At 39.0% G+C, this 13,931-nt stretch overlaps 1 long non-coding RNA gene across 2 annotated transcripts in view; it reads right to left on the minus strand.

Annotated features, from left to right (window-relative positions):
* LOC143658922 (uncharacterized) overlaps window positions 1-13,931 on the minus strand; it is a 58,828-nt gene that overhangs the window by 18,544 nt on the left and 26,353 nt on the right. For both annotated transcript variants that reach the window (XR_013163368.1, XR_013163367.1), the window contains exon 2: window positions 11,129-11,205. This is a non-coding gene — a long non-coding RNA (uncharacterized LOC143658922). The remainder of the gene's footprint in view (window positions 1-11,128; window positions 11,206-13,931) is intronic.

Consider the following 13,931-nt stretch of genomic DNA (forward strand, 5'->3'; position numbering starts at 1 on the left):
CCATTTCAGTTTTCTCAAAATCAACCAAAGGCAAACAACAAATTGAAAATCACCTATTCATGAAGACCTTCTGAAGTTCGAGTAAGAACAGAGGGATTCTGTGGTTTTGCCTGTGGGTTTGCTGCCGTCACCCCTTCCTCCAGGTCACTTGGCATGGAACTTCCACCCATGAAATCCATCAGCTTTGCTGCTGAAGGAGGATGACTTGATTTGGAGAGCAGAGATGCCAATAAAAGTAGAAAGCTCAGAAGGAAATGAGAAAAACCTGTAGCACTTCTATCCTTCGGTTTTAGTCCCAGGTGTGGTGAGTGCAGAGCGAAGGTCTAGCCAGATATTTAACAGGGAGAGAACCTAGAAGGACTCTTCACGTGGATAGCTCCAGCTGACTGGGAAGCTGCATGCACATTCAAAAGAGGTATGAAAGGGCTCTGTGGAAAGTGGAAGCTGAGGCTCAAACCACCCCAAGTGAGAGTGACTGAGCTTTGAGTGCTCTCCCAACCCACAGATCCACCAGTGGAAGGTAAAGCCTGACCAAACCCTCACCTATGAGACACTTCATCCAGCAGAACACTGAAGACAGGATGATGGATATTTTAATAAATGGGACTGCATCATTTGGGCCCCTACATCAAAAAAAATCCATGCATGGATTTTTTGAAAGGCAAAACTATAAACATTTAGAAGAGAAAACAGGAAAATATTTTATTAACCACAGATCAGAAAAGATCTCTTAACCAATACTAAAAAGTCCTAGTTATAAACACAGGTTAATAAATTCAACTACATTAAAATCTAGAACTTTGGTTCTTCATAAGACACCATAAGATAATGAAAGCAGCTATATATAGTATCAGAGATGATATTTACAATAGATCAACCAATACAGAGAGATTTATATCCAGAATATTTAAAGAACTCCTACAAAGGAATAAAGAAAAGATAGAAAACTGGGCAAAAGACTTGAGTGGGCTTTTTGCAAGAAAGGCTTTCCCAGACAGCCAATAAACAAATGATGAGGTGCTCAGCCTCACTAGCATTAGAAAAATTCAAATTAAAATCACAACGAGATAATACTACATACAGACTGGCTAAAATTAGAAAGCTATTGACAAGAACATGGAACATTCCACTGCTAATGGAGATGGAAATGGTGCTACCACTTAGACATTATCTAGTAAGGTTGAAGTTTCTCCTGCCTCAGAAATTTCCCTCCCAGGTATTTTCCCTAGAGAAATTCAGCACCCAGGTAAAATATTGTTCACAGCGGCACCATTCACAGAAGCACCTAACTCTGCCAGCTATTGAGCTATAGTCTATCAGCTTCACACCCATTCTTCTATACTTTGCTGTGTATTTTTGCTAACTGGTTCCTGTTTTAAACACCCTGTGTTAGTAGTGGATGATGGAGGGAGACCAGAGGTAAAGAAAGGAGATATGCACCTTCCTGTTTTCTTGCCTCCCAGCAGCAATGTCTCACTCTGGTGGCAGGAGTTGGTCCAGCCCACATTTTCTTGGTGCCCTCTACAAACCAGCCTTATCAGGCCCCCTCAGAGATGCCAACAGCAGCTGGACACAATTGCCCCCCCTACCTCAGGTCTGGGTCACCTCTTTCCCAGATTCTGAAACCCCACCCCTTCATTTTCTTTCTCCTTCCCCAGAATGGTAGCTGCTTCTTGCATGTCTATTTTACCTAATGATTGCCTTTTGCCTTTCCAGTGTCTGTTTAATCCATTCGCTGTTTTCCAATGTCTCTAGTAGAATACCTGGCATATTTCCTGTCTAGAGCCTGATTCATATGCAGACCAACGCGCTGCGGATGGTCTCTGTGGAGCGGCACTATGTGTGTTGGCTCCTTCAGAGAAGCCTGGGTCACTCAGGAAAGCCCACCAGGACCAAACTCAAAGTCTACACAGCCAATTATTTATTTATTTATTTATTTATTTTTTTTTTTTTTTTAAGGAAAGACAGAGAGAAGGAAGGAAGGATAGAAGGAAGGAAGGAAGGAAGAAAGGGAAACATTTTTAAACATTTTCTTGTTTTTATTGTATTCTGTTTCTCCGTTTTTGTTACATGGGCTGGGGCCGGGAATCGAACCGAGGTCCTCCGGCATAGCAGGCAAGCACTTTGCCCGCTGAGCCACCGCGGCCCGCCCCAATTATTTATTTTTAGCTTTTTTATTGTATAGTATAGCATGTATACACCACACAAAAAATAAAAAAAACAATAGTTTTTCAAGGCATTCTTCAACAGTAGTTCCAGGAGAGATCCCAGAGTTTGTCATGGGCTACCATATGATCCTCTCTGACATTTACTTCTAGCTGCTCCAGAATATAGAAGGCTAGAAGGCTTAAATATTATTTTACCATCACAATTGACTTTTCTTCTTTTTGTGTGTGAAAAATAACATATATACGAGAAAAGCAATAAATTTCAGAGCACAGCACCACAATCAGTTGTAGAACATATTTCGGAGTTTGACATGGGTTACAATTCCACAATTTTAGGTTTTTACTTACAGCTGCTCTAAGATACTGGAGACTAAAAGAGATTTCAATTTAATGATTCAGCATTCTTATTTATTTGTTAAATCCTATGTTCTCTGTATGACTCCACCATCACCTTTGATCTTTCCATCTCTCCCTTTAGGGGTGTTTGGGCTACAGCCATTCTAACTTTTTCATATGGGAAGGGTCTGTGATTAATATGGGGTAGGGGGATGGAACTGTCTGCTGTTCTGGAGAGGCTGGGTCCCCTAGGTTTCAGGAATTATCTGGACCAGGGACCCATCTGGAGGTTGTTGGTTTCTGTAAAGTTACTCTAGTGCCTGGAACCCTTGTGGAATCTTATATATTGCCCTAGGTGTTCTTTAGTGTCGGATGGAATGATCCTAGTTGGGTTTTGGCAGGCTGATAGGTAGCAAGGTCTACCTGAAGCTTGGGTAAAGGCAACTTCCAGAGTAGCCTCTCGACTCTATTTGAACTCTCTCTGCCACTGATACTTCATTAGTTACATTTCTTTCCCCCTTTTTGGTCAGGATGGAATTGTTGATCCCACAATGCCAGGGCCAGATTCATCCCTGGGAGTCATCTCCCATGTTGCCAAGGAGACTTTCACCCCTGGATGTCATGTCCCATGTAGGGGGTGGGCAATGATTTCACTTGCAGAGTTGGGCTTAGAGAGAGTGAGGCCACATCTGAGCAACACCAGAGGTCCTCCAGAAGTTAACCCTTAGGCATGCCTACAGGTAGGCTAAGCTTCTCCGCTACCTACATAAGCTTCACAAGAGTAAACCTCATGATCAAGGGCATGGCCTATTGATTTGGGTGTCCCTGAAGTTTGACGCAGTATCAGGAGATTCCCTGATGGTAAGGTTTAATATTCTTTCTCCCATCCCTCAAGGGAGTTTGCCAATACTTTTTGATTACCTGCTTAATATACTCTAGGATGTATCCAGGCATTACATTAGGTTATACAGGATTAAAGGACCTTTTTCTTATTCTGTGCTCCCTGTGTTTCAGTTGTTCAAATGAGCTATACAGATAGATTGAGTTAGATTATGCACTACAGAAAATTTCAGTTCCAGACCAAATAAACCTTTCTTTCTTCGGTCTCAAAGAGTGAGTGTGGTTCTAAAATATGACACTGTCTTCCTTACCCCTGTGTTTGGAATTACTTTAACCCCAACCTGACTGGCTTCATTCTTATCTCAAAATATCAGGTTATATATATAAAACAGTCTCAAAATCCATAAATTATAATCAGCACTCCGGACTTAATATCTCTTCTATAAAAGCTTACAATCTAGGCCCCTGTTTTCTTATAAGCATTTTCTAAAGGAGACCATACCATTGTTGTTTTGTTTCTGGCTTATTTGGCCTCATCAAATGTCCCACATGTTCATTCACGTTGTTGTATGCCTCACTTTGTTCCTTTTTGTAGCAGCAGTACCTTCATTCCTAAGTATACACCATTGTTTGCCAATCTACTTCTCAGTCAGTGCATCCTTCAGCCACCTGCATTCATCACACATCATGTATAATGCCTAAAGTCCACAGTCCATCAACATTCTCATTTTCAGATAATTTCATTGTTCCCAAGAGAAAGAAAATCAATAAACTCACCCTCACTAAATAGTAAATCTAAACCTCCTCTTAACTCTTTTCCTTCCCCCATTATTTACCTCTTCTGTTGCTGTGGTAGTTCTGATGTTTTCCTTTTGAACATAGCCATAGCATGCAATAGCAGTTATCCCCCTGTACCCTGGACTTAAACACTCTTTTCTTTGTACACATCTTATCTTTGAAGTAATTCCTGCAAGAACTAATTCATATTTCTAGTGTTAATAGTGGGACACATAGATCTATACATAAACCCCTTTCGATCTTGTTTATCCTCTATATGGTAATATTACTTGTAGACCCACTAGAGAACCATCTTCACTTCTATCTATTCCCTTACATTGCAGTTCAACCTCATCAGCTAACCATTCACCCATCTCTAGCTTCTATGTATCTCTAAGTCCCCTATATTCTGTATTATAAGCCTCTGATTATACCTTTATGCTGGTCATAAAAGTGGAATCAGACAGTATCTCCCCTTTTGTGACTGGCTAGTTTCACTCAGTATTATGTCCTCAAAGCTCATCCATCTTGTCATGTGCTTCAGGACGTCATTTTGTCATACTGCTGCATAGTATTTCATTGTATGTATATACCACATTTTGTTGATCCACTTATCTGTTGATGGGCATTTGGTTTGTTTCCATCTTTTGGCAATTGTGAATAATTCTGCTATGAATATCTGTGTACAAATGTCTGTTTGTGTCATTGCTTTCAGCATTTCTGGGTATATACCAAGTAGTGCTATTGCTGGGTCATAGGGCAATTCGATATTTAGTTTCCTAAGGAAATGCCATAGTGGCTGCACCATTGTACATTCCCACCAGCAGTGTATAACTGTCCCAATTTCTCCACATCCTCTCAACATTTATAGTTTCCTGTTTCTTTAACAGCAGCCATTCTTATAGGTGTGAGGTGGTATCTCGTTGTAGTTTTGATCTGCATTTCCCTTATATCCAATGAAAATGAGCATCTCTTCATGTGCTTTTGAGCCATCTGTATTTGCTCTTCAGAAAAATACCTATTCATATTTTTAGCCCATTTTATAATTGGGTTGTTTGTTCTTTTGTTGTTGAGTTGTATGATTTCTTTATGTACACAGGACATCAAACCTTTGTTCAATATGTGATTTCCAAATATTTTCTCCCTTAGGTTGGCTGCCTCTTCACCTTTTTGAGAAAGATTTTTGAGGTGCAGAAGCATTTGATTTTGAGGAGTTCCCATTTATCTATTTTTTCTTTTGTTGCTTCTGCTTTGGGTGTAAAGTTTAAGAAGCTACCTCCCATTACTAGGTCTTGAAGATGTTTCCCTACATCTTCTTCTAGAAGCTTTATGGTGCTAGTTCTTATATTTAAGTGTTTGATCCACTTGGAGTTAATTTTTGTGTAGGGTATAAGACAGGGATCCTCTCTCATTCTGTTGGCTATTGTAATTCAGTTCTTTCATGCCCAATCATTGAAAAGACTATTTTGTCAGAGGATTTGGAGGCCTTGTCAAAAATCAGTTGACATAGATTTGGTGGCATATTTCTACACTCTCGATTTGATTCCATTGATCAATGCTTCTATCTCTGTGCCAGTACCATGCTATTTTGACCACTGTGGCTTTACAATAGGTTTTAAAGTCAGGGAGTGTTAATCTTTTAAAAAGAGAATTTATTGAGTTACAAGTTCACAGTTTTAAGGTCATAAAAATATCTAAAGTAGGGCATCAAGTACCCAAGTAACTTCTCTGTAGATTTCTCAGGATCTTCCAAGTATAGCATCATGTTATCTGCAAATAATGAAAGTTTTACCTCTTCCTTTCCAATTTGGATACCTTTTATTTCTTTGTCCTGCCTGACTGCTCTAGCTAAAACTTCTGGAACAATGTTGAATAGTAGTGGGACAGTGGGCATCTTTATCTTATTCCTGATATTAGTGGGAAAGCTTTCAGTCTCTCTTCATTGAGTATGATGCTGGCTACCAGTTTTTCATATATCCCCTTTACCATATTAAGGTAGTTACCTTTGATTCCTATCTTTTGGAATGTTTTTATCAGAAATGGATGTTGAATTTTGTCAAATGCCTTTTCAGCATCAATTGAGATGATCATGTGATTTTTCCCTTTTGATTTGTTAATATGTCGTGTTACATTAATTGATTTTCTTATGTTGAACCATCCTTGCATTCCTGGTATAAACCCCACTTGACTGTGGTGTGTAGTTCTTTTAATGTGTTGTTGGGTTCGATTTGCTAATAATTTCTTGAGAATTTTTGCATCTATGTTCATTAGGGAGATTGGCCAGTAGTTTTCCTTTCTTATAGCATCTTTACCCGGTTTTGGTATTAAAATGATATTAGCTTCATAAAATGAGTTAGATAGACTTCCTTTACCCTCAATTTTTTGGAAAAGTTTGAGCAAGATTGGTGTTAGTTCTTCTTGGAATGTTTGATAAAATTCCCATGATGCCATCTGGCCATGGACTTTTCTTTGTAGGAAGATCTTTGATGACCATTTGAACTTCTTTACTTGTGATTGATTTGTTGAGATCTTCTATTTCTTCCTGAGTCAGTTTAACTTGTTTGTGTGTTTCCCAGAATTTGTCCATTTCATCTAAGTTGTCTAATTTGTTGGGATATAGTTGTTCATAGTATCCTCTTATGATTTATTTCTTCAAGGTCTACAGTTACACACCCATTTCTGATTTTGTTTATTTGCATCCTCTCTCTTTTTTCCTTTGTCAATCTTGCTAGTGGCCCATCAATTTTAGTGATTTTCTAAAAGACCAATTTTTGGTTTTATTGAGTCTTTCTATTGTTCTTTTCTTCCCCATTCATTTAACTCTGCTTTAATCTTTATTATTTCACTTCTTCTATTTGCTTTTGGTTAGTTTGCTGTTCTTTCTCAAGTTCCTCCAGGTGAGCAGTTAAGTCCTCAATTTTTGCTCTCTTTTTTTTTTAATATAGGCATTTAGGACAATAAATATCCCTCTCAGAACAGCCTTTGAAGCATCCCATAAGTTCTGATAAATTGTCTTCTCATTTTCATTCATCTCCTCATAGCTACAGATTTCTCCAGCAATTTCTTATTTGACCCACTGATGTTTAAGAGTGTATTATTTAATTCCCATATATATCTGAATGTTCTCATTCTTTGGTGGTTATTGAGATCCAGCTTCATTCCATTGTGATCAAAGAAAGTGCTTTGAATAATTTCAACATTTTTAAATTTATGAAGACCTGTTTTGTGGTCCAGCATGTGATCTATCCCGGAGAATGTTCCATGAGCACTAGAGAACAATGTATATCCTATTTTTGGGGTGCAATGACCTATATATGTCTGTTAGGTCTAATTCATTTATCAAGTTATTTAACTTCTCTATTTCCTTGTTGATCTTCTGTCTGGTTGTTCCATCCATAGAAGAGAGTGGTGTATTGAAGTTTCCTACTATTATTGTTGAAACATCTATTGCTCCCTTCAGTTTTGCCAATGTCTGTCTCATGTACTTTGGAGCTCCTTGATTGGGAGCATAAATATTTATGATTGTTATCTTCTTAGTGAATTGACCCTTTAATTAGTATATAGTGCCCTCTGTCTCTTATGATGTCTTTACATTTAAAGTCTATTTTGTCTGATATTAATAAAGCTACTCTTGCTACAATTTCCATGGAAAACCTTTATCCATCTTTTCACTTTCAATCTATTTGTTTCATTATGTCTAACATGAGTCTCTTGTAAGCAACATATAGCTGAATTATATTTCTTAATCCATTCTGCCAATCTGCATCTTTTAATTGTTAAGTTTAGTCCATTAACCTGCAAAGTTATTACTGAAAATGTGTTTCTTGAATCCACCATCTCATATTTTTAATTTTATTTGTCACATCTATATATTCTTTTCCCTCTTTCTCTTTTTATTCTTTAAGTTACCCTTACTGGTACTCTTCATTTCTGTGCCCTCCTATAGACCTCCAACTCCTGTCTTTTTGGTTTTTTTCAGCCGGCAGAACCCCCTTTAGTATTTCTTATAGGGCTGGTCTCTTGTTAGAAAATTCTTTCAGGACTTGTTTATCTGTGAAAACTTTAATCTCTCCCTTAGTTTTGAAGGACAATTTGGCTGGGTACAGAATTCTTGGCTGGAAGTCTTTCTCTTTCAGGATCTTGAATATATCATACCACTGCCTTCTCGCCTCCAAGGTGCTAGTTGAGTAGTCTGAATTTATTTTTATGTGGTTTCTTTTGCATGTAGTATATTGTTCTTTTCTTGCTGCTTTCAGAATTTTTTGCTTCTCTTCAACACTTGACAGACTGATTAGTAAGTGTATTCAGGAAGGACTATTTGGATTTATTCTGTTTGGAGTTCGTTGGGCATCTTTGACTTGTATATTTATGTCCTTTATAAGGGTTGGGAAGTTTTCCCCCATTATATCCTCAATTACTCCTCCTAGCCCTTTACACATTTCTTCCCTTCTAGGACAACAATGATTCTCATATTTGTGTGCTTTGTTTTGTCTATCATTTACCTGTGGTCCAATTCAAATTTTTCCATCTTTTTTGCCATTTGCTGCTTGAGTGTTTGAAATTAGTTATCCTGTCCTCTATGCCACTTATTATTTCTTCTGTCTCTTCAGCTCTGGTGTTGTGTGCCTCTTGTATGTTTTAATTTGGTCCACAGAGTCTTTAATTTCTGTGATATCTGCTGTTTTTCTATTTATTCTTTCAAATTCCTCTTTAGGCTCTTCTACTATCTTCTTGATCTCCTTATGTCATTTGCCATCCCACTTATTTTATTTAGTAGAGTTACATGAACATCTTTGATTAGTTGTTTCAGTGTCTGTTTCTCCGCTGGTGTTTTAATTTGGTCATTAGGCTGGGCTATTTCTGTCTGCATTGTGATATGCTTAGTGATCTTCTGTTGTTTTCATCACATGTAAATATCTTAATTGATTTACTTTGGGAGTTGATTTCTTTCAGTAGTCTAAGGCCTTGTGTTTGCAGACGGATGTCTGCAAGGATGCAGGGTACGGGGTGGGGCATAGCAGTGCAGTGATGCATTGCAACATAGGTAAAGGTGCAGGTTGGAGATTTTACACTGGTACTTGTGAACGTGGGCACCAAGCAGCCAGGGAGGATGTAGCTGTGCAGGTGCACTGGCCTAGGGGGCGTAACTCTGGTGTGGGCTGGTCTAGGGCATAGGCCCCTTGGTGCACATGTGTAGAGCTGTGACAGCAGGCCAGTCTTATGCCTTTGTGTGTTGGGGGCAGATGTGACCTGGCTGTTCAGGTCAGCACTTTCTCATAGCTGGGAAGTGTGACTGAGGGCCATGCACATGCGCGGGCCTAGGACTATGGTAAACTGATGTTCCCAGAGCTGAAGGCTATGATTGGGGGTCTCTGTGCATGTGGGGATCTAGGAGTGCTGTAAATTAATGTGCAGAAGTCCAGGGAGGGAGGGTGAGGCTGTGTGACACTATGGGTGGGGGCGGGGGTAGCCTGGGTATGGAGGTCAGTGCCCCTGTAGCCTGTGTGAACTGGCAACAGCCTGCAGGGAACATGGAGAGGGACGTAGAGCTCAGGAAGGGCGCAGGAGAGGTGGATTGGGCTGCACTTGGAGTAGGAGTGTGCGGCAGGTACGTGTGCTGGGGGCTAGTGGGGTGGGGGTGCTTGAAGAATGGGATTCAGGTGTGTGGGGTGAGTCACAGGTCACGGGGCTGCACTGGTGAGGGTAGCACATTCAAGGAACACAGTCTGGCTTACTTCCTGGTTCCCAGCTCCTGTCCATGCACTACTGTGGGCTCTGAGCCTCCATGCCAGGGTTCAGCTTTCTCCTTCTCAGTTCCTCAGCCTCTGCAACCAGGGCCACCCTATGTGCTGCAGACGGCTCTCCCAGGTCAGTTGCACTCTTAAATCACTATCAGTCGCCCTCCAGTCCCTTCTCTAACTTTTCCATGGAGCAGGGCTGAACTCGAGTTCTCTATTTGGCTATCTTCCCAGAAGTCCCACATCTGGTTATTTTTAAAATAGCCAAAATAAGCAATTTTTAGTCATTAGGCTGTACATAGCCCATGAAACTTACCTAACAACTGCCCATCATTGATAAGATTAAAAAAAACCACTTCTGCACTTATAAGACCCAAGCTACCTTAACATCTCAGAGCTGTCTGGCACAGAAGCTCCCCACTGGGCTAACTCTATATGCCTAGACATGTAACACACATACCCCTCAACCCCACCTCTGCTGCACACCCACTCCTATAAAGCTCTCAACTTGTCATTTCGGAAAGTTTCCCACCACTAGAGGTTGCCCCTTCCACCTCAACCTAGCAAAGCATCGCCCCCAATAAATAATTTGTGTGTTATTTCTGTCTAGTGGTCAAATCTTTTTCTTGGCCAACTCTAAAATCCTCCAGTTTGAACTCACCACAACAGATCTAATGGTCCATCACCAGAAGAATGGGTAAATAAATTACAGACTATTCATATAGTGGAATATTATATATCAATAAAAATGAACCAATCATTGCTATACAAACAACAGGGATGAAACTCACAAACCTAACACCGATGGCACAAAAACCATATGCAGTATGAATCCACTTGTATATGTCCTGAAATTAAACCATTTTGTTTAGGGATGCATTTTGTAGGTTGCAAAAGTATAAATAAAAGTGAGGAAGTCAGAACCATAAATATCAAGGTAATAGTTCCTCTAATATCAGGAAAGAACACACATCTCGGGTGTTGGCCACATTGCATTTCTTGACAAAGTGGTGGTTACATGTGTTTTATGAACTTTCCTGTATATTTGTCATATTACCCAATATAAAATGTTTATTAGTTATTTTAACTATAATAGGGATGTTTGACAACTTTTATAAACTTCCAACTTTACTTTCCACCAAAACTGTTTCTTTCCTATATGTTCATGCCAAGTTATCAGTCCTGTAACATGGATTCTTATTTTTTAAGTTTTCAGCAGAGTGATTTCTGCAAATGCTGTAGAACATAGTCAAAAAGCTTAATACTTACTCCACATTGATCCACAGCTTCGGCAGTTGCATTAAAAAGTGCCAATGTAGATTGGTTTGGGTCTTGTTGCATTATATCTAGAAGACAACAGCAAACAATTTTTAAGTTAGAAAATGGAAGCTAATTTTCATGCCTTTTTTAGACTTAATCTATTTTATATTATTCTCAGGCCATTTTATCTCAGAAATAATCTGATCAAATATACATATTTAAACTAAAATACATGTAATATTTTTAGCAATCTGCATGTCAATTGAAACTATAATTTTTAGCAAATTCAGAATAAATTTATAATGGAAGTGCATAATTAATTTATATCAGTTTTCATGAATTATATAACTCTTATGTGTCAAATCATTGCTTTATTTCCCCCAAAAGTATTTAAATAAAACTTGGAACATTTTTATAAGACCCAAAGGAATTTCAGAAAAAGGGTTATGCCGATGACATCTGCTTTTTCTATGCTAGTACATCTACTCCTTAACTCCAGTAATTGATTTCAAATTACTCTTACCCAGTACATAATACACACCTCTTAACCTAAGTTATCTGTAATAAGAGCATGGTCCTTTGTAAAACAAATATATTTCATTATAATTAAAATTCTATCATGGTGTCACCCTAATTTAAGATATTCATTTAGATAAAATAAAGTATCCATCTACAAGGTATTTTACCCAGAAGAGTTTTAAAGAAAAGTCCATAATTACCATCTAGGAATTGTACTAAGTTGAAATAAATGATAATCAAACTAAAGTCTTAAACTATTACCATAGTTACATTTAACTATGGGGGGGGAGGGAGAAATTTTGAATTTCTCTAACAAGCATACCTTTAGGAATTGACATTGAAAAGAATGTGTTTTTAGGAGGAAATTGCAGGCATGATTGCCTAATGATCACATAAAGTAGTGCTCTCAGAAATGTCACATAACACTGCAGAAGTGTTTTATTGCTCTACAATATTCAAAGAGAAAAATAAAGCTCTAGGCTGAAATATCAGTTTCATAAAGCACTGTGATGGCACATGGTCCTTCTCCTTTACGTTCATTCTAATGGTGACTCCCACCGGTTTGGGGCTTAGAGTACACCCACTCCCCGGTGCTTCGGAGCCAGCATTGCCCTGGCCTTGGTTTCTTTGCTGGAACATTTGCCCCTGGGCCATAGCTATCCAATGCCCTAGTAGCTTTTACGCTACCTTCAGTACTTCTTTACACCTCTCTTGAACGAGAATCTGGCTTGGTTCCCATGTTACAATGGTAGCTGGAATTCTCGCTCTTTTTTTAATATGAATTATAACATATATACAAAAACGCAATAAATTTCAAAGTACATTCTAACAAGTAGTTATAGAACAGGTTTCAGAGTTTAGTACAGATTACATTTCCACAACTTTAGGTTTTCCTTCCAGTTGCTCCAAGACTCTGAAGACCAAAAGAAATATTGATATGATCAACAGTCATATTCATTTGTTAAATCCTATCTTCTCTAACTCCACCGTCTCCTTTAATCTTTCTCCCAGTTTTTAGGGTTATTTAGGCTATGCCCATTCTAACTTGTTCATGTTGGAAAGGGCTGTTGATATCATGGGATAGGGGGATGAAACTGAGTTGATGTTCTGGAGAGGCTGGTCCCTCTGGTTTCAGGACTTATTTGGCCTAGGAACCCATCTGGAGGGTGTAGGTTTCTGGAAAGTAATCATAGTGCATGGAACCTTTGTAAAATCTCAGATAAAGCCCTAGGTGCTCTTTTAGGGTTGGCAGGAATGGTTTTGGTTCAAGTTCGGCAAACCATGATAGGTAGCAATATCTAGCTGAAGCTTGCGTAAGAGTCACCTTCTGAATAGCCACTCGACCCTATTTGAACTCTTCACCCACTGATATTTTGTTTGTTGCACTTCTTTTCTCCCTTTTGGTCAAGAAGGTATTGTCAATCCCATGGTGTCAGGGCCAGGCTCATCCCTAGGAGTCATATATTGCCAGGGAGACTTTCAACCCTGGATGTCATGTCCCATGTAGAGGGAGGGGCAATGATTTCACTTGCAGAGGTGGGCTTAGAGAGAGAGAGGCCACTTCTGAGCAAAGTCCTCCGCAGGTGACACTTAGGTATAACTATAGGCAGGCTAAGCTTCTCCATTATGTAAATAAGCTTCACAAGAGCAAGCCTCAGGATCAAGGGCTTGGCACATTGACTTAGGAGTTCCTAATATTTAAGACAATATCAGGGGTTTCTCTGGTGGTAAAATTTAATAGTTCCATATTTTTTCTCCCATCCCTCAAGGGACACTCCCAATACTTTTTCATTATCTGCTTAATATACTCTGGGATGTATCGAGACACAGGTACCAAAAGTTCCAAGGAAATACCAGGTTATTCATAGATAGCACAGCCCTCAGAATCTAGAAATAACAATTACAGCTCTGGACTAAATGTGACTGTTATAAGAGCTTACAATCTAGGCCACAATTTTCTTATAATTATTTTCTAAAAGAAATCATACAATATTTGCTCTTTTGTTTCTGGCTTATTTTGCTTCACTCATTGTCCCCCAGATTCATTCACCTCATTGCATGCCTAATGACTTCTTTCCTTTCTGTAGTCACATGGTATTTGATCATATGTGTACACACCACAGTTCATCATTCTCCTTCACAGTCAGTGTATCCTTCAGCCACCTCCATCCACTGGGCACCATGTATAATGTCCAAAGTCAACAGTCCATGTCTCATATTATCCTCACTTAGTTGTATAGTCATCAACACTCTCAATTTTAGACAATTTTCAATGTTCCCAAGAGAAAAATAA

Source organism: Tamandua tetradactyla, chromosome 2, assembly GCF_023851605.1.
Source record: "Tamandua tetradactyla isolate mTamTet1 chromosome 2, mTamTet1.pri, whole genome shotgun sequence".
NCBI lineage: Eukaryota > Metazoa > Chordata > Mammalia > Pilosa > Myrmecophagidae > Tamandua > Tamandua tetradactyla.